The sequence below is a fragment of the Apodemus sylvaticus genome, chromosome 5 (genome assembly GCF_947179515.1).
Source record: "Apodemus sylvaticus chromosome 5, mApoSyl1.1, whole genome shotgun sequence".
NCBI classification, from domain to species: Eukaryota; Metazoa; Chordata; class Mammalia; order Rodentia; family Muridae; genus Apodemus; species Apodemus sylvaticus.
Window position 1 is genome coordinate 161,944,703 of NC_067476.1, and position 7,276 is coordinate 161,951,978.

Below are 7,276 nucleotides of genomic sequence, written 5' to 3' on the forward strand. Positions count from 1 at the left end.
GGGGAGGGGAGAGGAGGGGCTCCGTACATGTCATTTGCATACCAGCCCCAGGGGGAACCTGGGATGCTCGCTTCTTCTGTTTTAGTGACTCAGGAAAATCCTCTCTCCCTCTCGGAACCTGGGAGAACTTTGTGGTCTGGCCAAGGAGCTGCTTCACAGACCTTATACCAGAGGACCCTCTGGGGCATGTGAAAGCCCAGGTTTTGCTTTCAAAGTGGCTTAATGTAGCCTTGCTTTACAATTTAAAGCCATACCTGGCTCTCCTGTCCGGTGGGAGAGTGAGGATTGCGCCTCTGTAGGCTACTCAGCTTAAAGTAAAATTCATTCACATGCCAGCATTGCAAACACCAGTTCTCCGGAGGAGGAATGCAGCTGGGCTCCTAAACCATCCATCCACACTTCCACAGACCACTTGTTTAATCAAAACAGTGGTTCTTCCAGAAGATTCCATTATCCCCCATGACAGTGTGCAGAGAGCCAGCTAAGTCATTTTTAGCAGCATACTCTCTGAAGGCCTCCTGCGTTTTCCACAGCAGCACCTTGCCACGGCCCACTGGGCATCACCCGTCTGCCTGGATTTGCCCCCCAGCACTAGGCATTTGTCATCAACTTGCGCCTGGACAGCACCGGGAAGGGGATGTGCTGACTATGACTAGATTTTATTTTGTTTTGTTTTGTTTTGCTTCCTGCTCTTTGATAGCTTGACACATTGGACTCATCTGGGGATAGGGAACCTCAATTGAGGAATGGTTTTCATCAGATCGCCTGAGGGGGAATTCTTTTGATTATTAATGAATGAGGGAGGGCCCAGCCCATTGTAGGTGGTACAACTTCTGGGCAGGGGGTCCTGGGTTCTATAAGAAAGCAGACTGAGTGCTCACTTCGGCAGCACATATACTAAAATTGGAATGATACAGAGAAGATTAGCATGGCCTCTGCGCAAGGATGACGCGCAAATTCGTGAAGCGTTGCATATTTTGGGGGGAATCAGTATCCCTGACCTCAAGCAATACTACAGAGCAATAGTGTTAAAAACTGCATGGTATTGGTACAGTGACAGGCAGGCGGATCAATGGAACAGGATTGAAGATCCAGAAATGAACCCACACACCTATGGCCACTTGATCCTAGACAAAGGGGCTGAAAACATCCAATGGAAAAAGGATAGCCTTTTCAACAAATGGTGCTGGTTCAACTGGAGATCAGCATGCAGAAGAATGCGAATTAATCCATCCTTGTCTCCTTGTACTAAGCTCAGCTCCAAATGGATCAAGGACCTAAACATAAAGCCAGACACTCTGAAGCTAATAGAAAAGAAACTGGGGAAGACCCTTGAGGACATCGGTACAGGGAGAAAGTTTCTGAACAGAACACTAATAGCTTATGCTCTAAGATCAAGAATTGACAAATGGAACCTCATAAAATTACAAAGTTTCTGTAAAGCAAAGGACACCATCAAAAGGACAAATTGGCAACCAACAAATTGGGAAAAGATCTTCACCAACCCTACATCAGATCGAGGGCTAATATCCAATATATACAAAGAACTCAAGAAGTTAGACCCCAGAAAACCAAATAACCCTATTAAAAATGGGGTGCAGAGTTAAACAAAGAATTTTCACCTGAAGAACTTTGGATGGCGGAGAAGCATCTTAAAAAATGCTCAACTTCATTAGTCATTAGGGAAATGCAAATCAAATCAACCCTGAGATTTCACCTTACACCAGTCAGAATGGCTAAGATTAAAAATTCAGGAGACAGCAGGTGTTGGTGAGGATGTGGAGAAAGAGGAACACTCCTCCACTGCTGGTGGGGTTGCAAATTGGTACAACCACTCTGGAAATCAGTTTGGCGGTTCCTCAGAAAACTGGGCACCTCACTTCCGGAAGATCCTGCTATACCACTCCTGGGCATATACCCAGAGGATTCCCCAGTATGTAATAAGGATACACACTCCACTATGTTCATAGCAGCCCTATTTATAATAGCCAGAAGCTGGAAAGAACCCAGGTATCCCTCAACAGAAGAATGGATGCAAAAAATGTGGTATATATACACAATGGAGTAGTATTCAGCCATTAGAAACAATGAATTCATGAAATTCTTAGGCAAATGGATGGAGCTGGAGAACATCATACTAAGTGAGGTAACCCAGTCTCAAAAGATAAATCATGGTATGCACTCACTGATAAGTGGATATTAACCTAGAAAACTGGAATACCCAAAACATAATCCACACATCAAATGAGGTACAAGAAGAATGGAAGAGTGGCCCCTTGTTCTGGAAAGGCTCTGTGTAGCAGTGTAGGGCAAAACCAGAACAGGGAAGTGGGAAGGGGTGGGTGGGAGAACAGGGGGAGGGAAGGGAGCTTATGGGACTTTTGGGGAGTAGGGGGGCCAGAAAAGGGGAAATCATTTGAAATGTAAATAAAAAATACATCGAATAAAAAAAATACTTCTTAAAAAAAAGAATATTAATGAAAAAGAAAGAAAGAAAGAAAGCAGACTGAGCAAACCAGAAAGCAGCCTCCATGGCTTCTGTGTCAGCTCCTGTGTCCATATTCCTGCCCTGAGCTCCTGCCCTGACTTCCCTTCATGGAGGAGTGCGACCTAGGCATTGTAAGATGATATAAATTTTTTCTTCCCTTAATTTGTTTTTGGTCAGGATTTTATAACAGCAACGGAACAGTAGCTAGGACAAGGGGCTTCCAGAGCTGCTGGCGATCAGACTTCCTCGGCATGTGGCTGTCCTTCCCCGGCTGAGGACACCATGCCGCTTCTAGAGTTTTCTGTCCTCATCAGTGGACTCAGCACTTGGGCCTTCTCTCCCCCCATTGCATGTCATGCTCTTAAAGATGGCCTGACTGTGCTTAGGGAGCTGTGACCTTTAAGCTCTGACTCCAGGTCCTCAGTGAACCTGTGATGGCTGCAGGTGTTAGCAGGCACCGTCCATGTTTGGTAGACTACGCCTACCGCCTCCTCTGTTCTGCTGTAGATGGAACCTCACTTTCGCCCTTACCTCTTTGCCTTGGTTTGATCCCACCAGAGGCCCTAAGGGGAAAGTTGTGTGTGTGTGTGTGTGTGTGCGTGTGTGTGTGTGTGTGTGTGTGTGTGTGTGTGTGTCTGCCAGTGTGTGCAGGGTACACTCCACAGCCCACAACATGGGGTGGAACACAACTGACCCTTTTCTTTTTCTTCTTTCTTTTTTAAAAATAGTTTCACTTTTTTTGTGATTTTTTTTTTAAAGATTTGTTTAGTTTTATTTATATGAGTACACTGTAGCTGTCTTCAGACCAGAAAAGGGAATCAGATCCCATTACAGATGGTTGTGAGCCACCAAGTGGTTGCTAAGAATTGAACTCAGGACCTCTGGAAGAACAGTCAGTGCTCTCAACAGCTGGGCCATCTCTCTGGTTCACACCTGGCTGGTTCAGACTGAGTCAGGGAACAGCTGGCATTCACACAGACTCCAAGAATTCCAGGAACTCAGATTTGGAATGTGGGGGAGGAGCTGGGAACTGGAGCATGAGGTGTCTGCTGAGAGAAAGGATACAAGAGAAGATTCCTGTGTTGTCAGTGAGGCTGCTTCTTTCAGGTGGAGGGCAGGGTTTGGGTTCTATGAAGGGGACCCTGGGACTCCTTTACCACCTGACCATGAACCCCCCTACCTCAAATGTTTGGACAGCTTGACTCATCTCTTTTCCCACCTGCTGGGATTCATGCAGACTCAGCAGTGGAGGTGAGAGGGGCAGCAGGGGTGGGGTGGGGGAGGTGGAGGGGTGGGGGTGGAAGCCTGGGGTGGGGGAGGGGAAGCAGCCTCCACCAGCCCACCCAGCCCAGGGACAATTCGAAGCCTCTGGCTTCCTTCTTACTCACTGTCCTTGGACCAGTCTTTGCAGCTGCAACAGAACACCAGATAAAGAGTAATTTCTAAGGAGCAGGGACGGCCTGGGGCGATGGCATTGCGGCTCAGCTGACTGCTAGTCAGCGCCTCCTCACCCAGCCATGGGGGTTCTCCATCGGAGTCTGGACACTTCTGGATGCTGAGAGCTGACCCGAGCAGCTTACATAGTGAGGGCATTTCCTCTGCATCAGGCCACGAGAACAAGCATCATCAGACGATGGAATCACAGACCTTCCGTTCGCTGCCTATTGCGTGTCAGGGATCCATGGCGCCAAGAAACAAGCCTCCTGCTTTAGAAGCATAGCATGGGAAACACCTTACCAGATGCCAGTTGAAGCCACTGCAAGGAAGAGACCTTGCCCGCTCTGGTGGTGTGCCACTCTCCTGCTTGCCTCTCTGTGTAAAGAGCTGGTGTTTGGGTCCCACTGAGTTCCCGAGCACCCTCCACAAAGCATCCCCCCCCCCCATAGCACTGAATCCATCTTGGTCAGGAGCCCGATCTGCCTGGGATGGGGTGTGGAGCATGGAGAGCTATGTCTGCCAGGCATGCTGGCTCTGAGTCTGGCATCTCAGAAGATGCCTCTGGGGCAGATAGATTGATAGATACCCGGGTGTCAGTCCCCACTGTCCTAGTGTGGAAAACTCAAGTGTACTTCGCAAATGCAGGGTGACAGGAAGCAGGTGGCAGGAACAGCTGTCTGCTGCGGGTATAACACAGAAGACCAGGAATCACCTGCTCCTTGCCTCCCTTGGAAGGGGACATCCGTTCCTTTCTGTTTCTTGCTGGGCGGAATTCAATGTGTCACAAAGCAGCTGAGCGTCCATTCCTTGGTTAGTGAAGGATGCTCCTGTCACGAAGGAGGGATTGTTCACAGGCCTGGTCGATCCTGTCTTTGAGAGGTATCTGCAGGACCCCTGCCTCACAGCGCATGCGCAAGCATCCCCCACCTTGCGGGAGCCTCACTTCCGGTGTTAACCGACCTGTGGGATGTGGCTATTGGGGAACAAGCCTGTTTCCATGGGCATCACGATGCCCACCACACCCACACCTTCGGGCCCATGTGTGCAGTGAGCTGTGCTTCCTCCCATTGTTCCCTGAGCTCTCTGTGAAAAGAGACTTTGTAACTCACGAGCCAGCACCCTCAAGGTGACACGGATGGGTGCCTGTCCGTCGGTCAGCATGGCCGAGTGTGAGAACTTGGGAAGTAGTTATGCGATGCTAACTCCCAGGTCTTCTGGAGAACTGAATCTTCTGTCATGCCTGCCTGCTTTCCAAGGCTGGCAGTGTTGAAGACCTAGCTGGGCACAGCTATTCCCTGGCCCTGGAAAGTGACCTGCTCCAGGGCACAGGATGCAAATCAGCCCTGAGTCTGAAGGTGGCCAAAGGACCCACACCACTCCTTTACTCTACGGAATATTAGCCCACTGGTCCGAGGAACAGAATGAGCACTGTGCAGGTGTGAGAGGCTCCGTCACAGGGAGCCTGCCCCATGGGGATTAATGGCCTTATGTGGGTTCTAAGTTCAAAAGTGAGTGTGCCACCTTCTGCTCAAATCAGGTTATGAAGCCCTCCAGTAAATTAAACTCTTGACATTCTCCACTGTGGTGAGACACTATACTAGGCAGTCAATTTCCTGGATTCCAGCAAGCTTCTATTAATTGCACTTGGCACTGAGGGGTCAGTGCTTTGCTGGACCCTTCCTGGGGGCAGCCTACATTTGGTGATCTCAAAAATAGGCTTCATTTCCAAATTGCTTGAAATGGATAAAAAAGTGGTGCCCTGATCAAAACTGAATCTGGCTTAATTAAGATGAATCTGCGTATCGCTCTGCAACCCGCGGACAGTCTCCATTCTATCCCTTCTGACCTGCAGGGGCTTGGCCTCTTCAGGCCAGGAGGAGAAGCCAGTTGGCCCGAGCTCCGCTGCTTCCTCCTCAACTCTGTTGATGAAGGGCTCCCTGGCACATGTGATGTCCTTGGGAAAGACGTGTACTAAATGATAGTCTGGCTGCTTATCCAAACTGGGTATAATCAAAATAGCCAAGACAGACTTTGAAAGAGGTGAAGGGGAGAAGGAAGGGCTCGGGGGAACACAGTGTCATGCCTGTGGTGTTAAATGTGAGAGTGAAATGTCTCGCACATGTGGTGCTGTTTGGGGGGGCTTATGGGACACCCCACCCAGGAAGTGGGTTCTCCCTGGAGACTGTATCTGGTCTCCTACCCCATCTTCACTGAGTCCTGTCTGTTAAGAAGTGTGCAACCTCCTTCTCCATCCACAGTCTCCTGTCATCAGGATGACTGCAGGGCCAGAGTCAAGAAATTTGGGCACATAGCGTCATCCTCTACTCCTCCTCCAAACCCTTGATGATGCGTAGTGATGTGTCGTCTTTAACCTCGGCCCATCAGAAAGGGACAGGGGTGTGCTGTGCTCCCTGAACTTGGCATTTCCTGGATGGCTCCTGGAGCTGAGACACATCCCAGCCCACACGCATGCAGACGGGAACCCCCCCCCCCATGAGCTTCTTCTGCTCCGTCAAAGGTCACTTCTGCTCACCGTTGGAGCGCTCTGTGCTGCATCTAAGATGTCTTTGAGGAGCTCATCGGCATACAGACATGTCACCTAGGTGCTGAAAATTCTGTGGGCCTTGCACTCCAGAGCCAGAGCTGACATCCTCTGGGAGTTTAGGAGTCTGAGAATGAGGAGGCTCAACCCTTGCAGATGCCTGACCTCTCTCCTCAAGGAGGGGATGGGCACCCTGCATCACAGCACCCCTGGCAGGATGCTGTTCATATGCATCCTGACGGGAGCTGAATTTCTAACTACAGCACAGTGTGAGGGTGGGCTCCAGGCTGCCTCGGGCCAGGCATCCTGTGCAGTGTGAGGCACCTGCTCACAGTGCTGTGTTTGGGAGAAAGGGGGCCGCTGTGGCGGGGTAGTTGTGATTATGGATGAATATGTAAGGCCAAGGACTCCTGGCATCTGTTGGAACTGTGTCTTCCCCCTGAAGCTCAGCTGGAGATTGGCACTCTGATGGTCCTCCTGATGCTGACTTCAGAACCTGTCCAGGAAGGTCCCAGATTCACTGATGGGCTGAGCCCCACCCACAAGGCATCATTCCACCTCAAACACACTCTAGTCTCCAGTGATAATATCAAGTCTGTGTTTCCTGCAGATGTTTGGCATTGAGGGTGGAAAGTGTAATACATATCATAATATATGTAATATATTTATATATATATAATATATAGTTATATACAATAATATATATAATAAAGTTGACCAGATGAATCTTTTCCTTGCAGGATATCTCCAGGCCTTAAATATCCTATGGTAGATTCCCCTTGATCTTGTGTAGTGTGGCAAACCCCATT

General features: G+C 49.4%; 1 non-coding gene across 1 annotated transcript; it reads left to right on the forward strand.

Moving 5' to 3' along the window:
* The first annotated feature begins 873 nt into the window (after positions 1-873).
* Positions 874-980, forward strand: LOC127686642 (U6 spliceosomal RNA). The gene has a single exon (XR_007978223.1). It is a non-coding gene; the product is annotated as a U6 spliceosomal RNA (small nuclear RNA).
* The last annotated feature ends 6,296 nt before the right edge of the window (positions 981-7,276 follow it).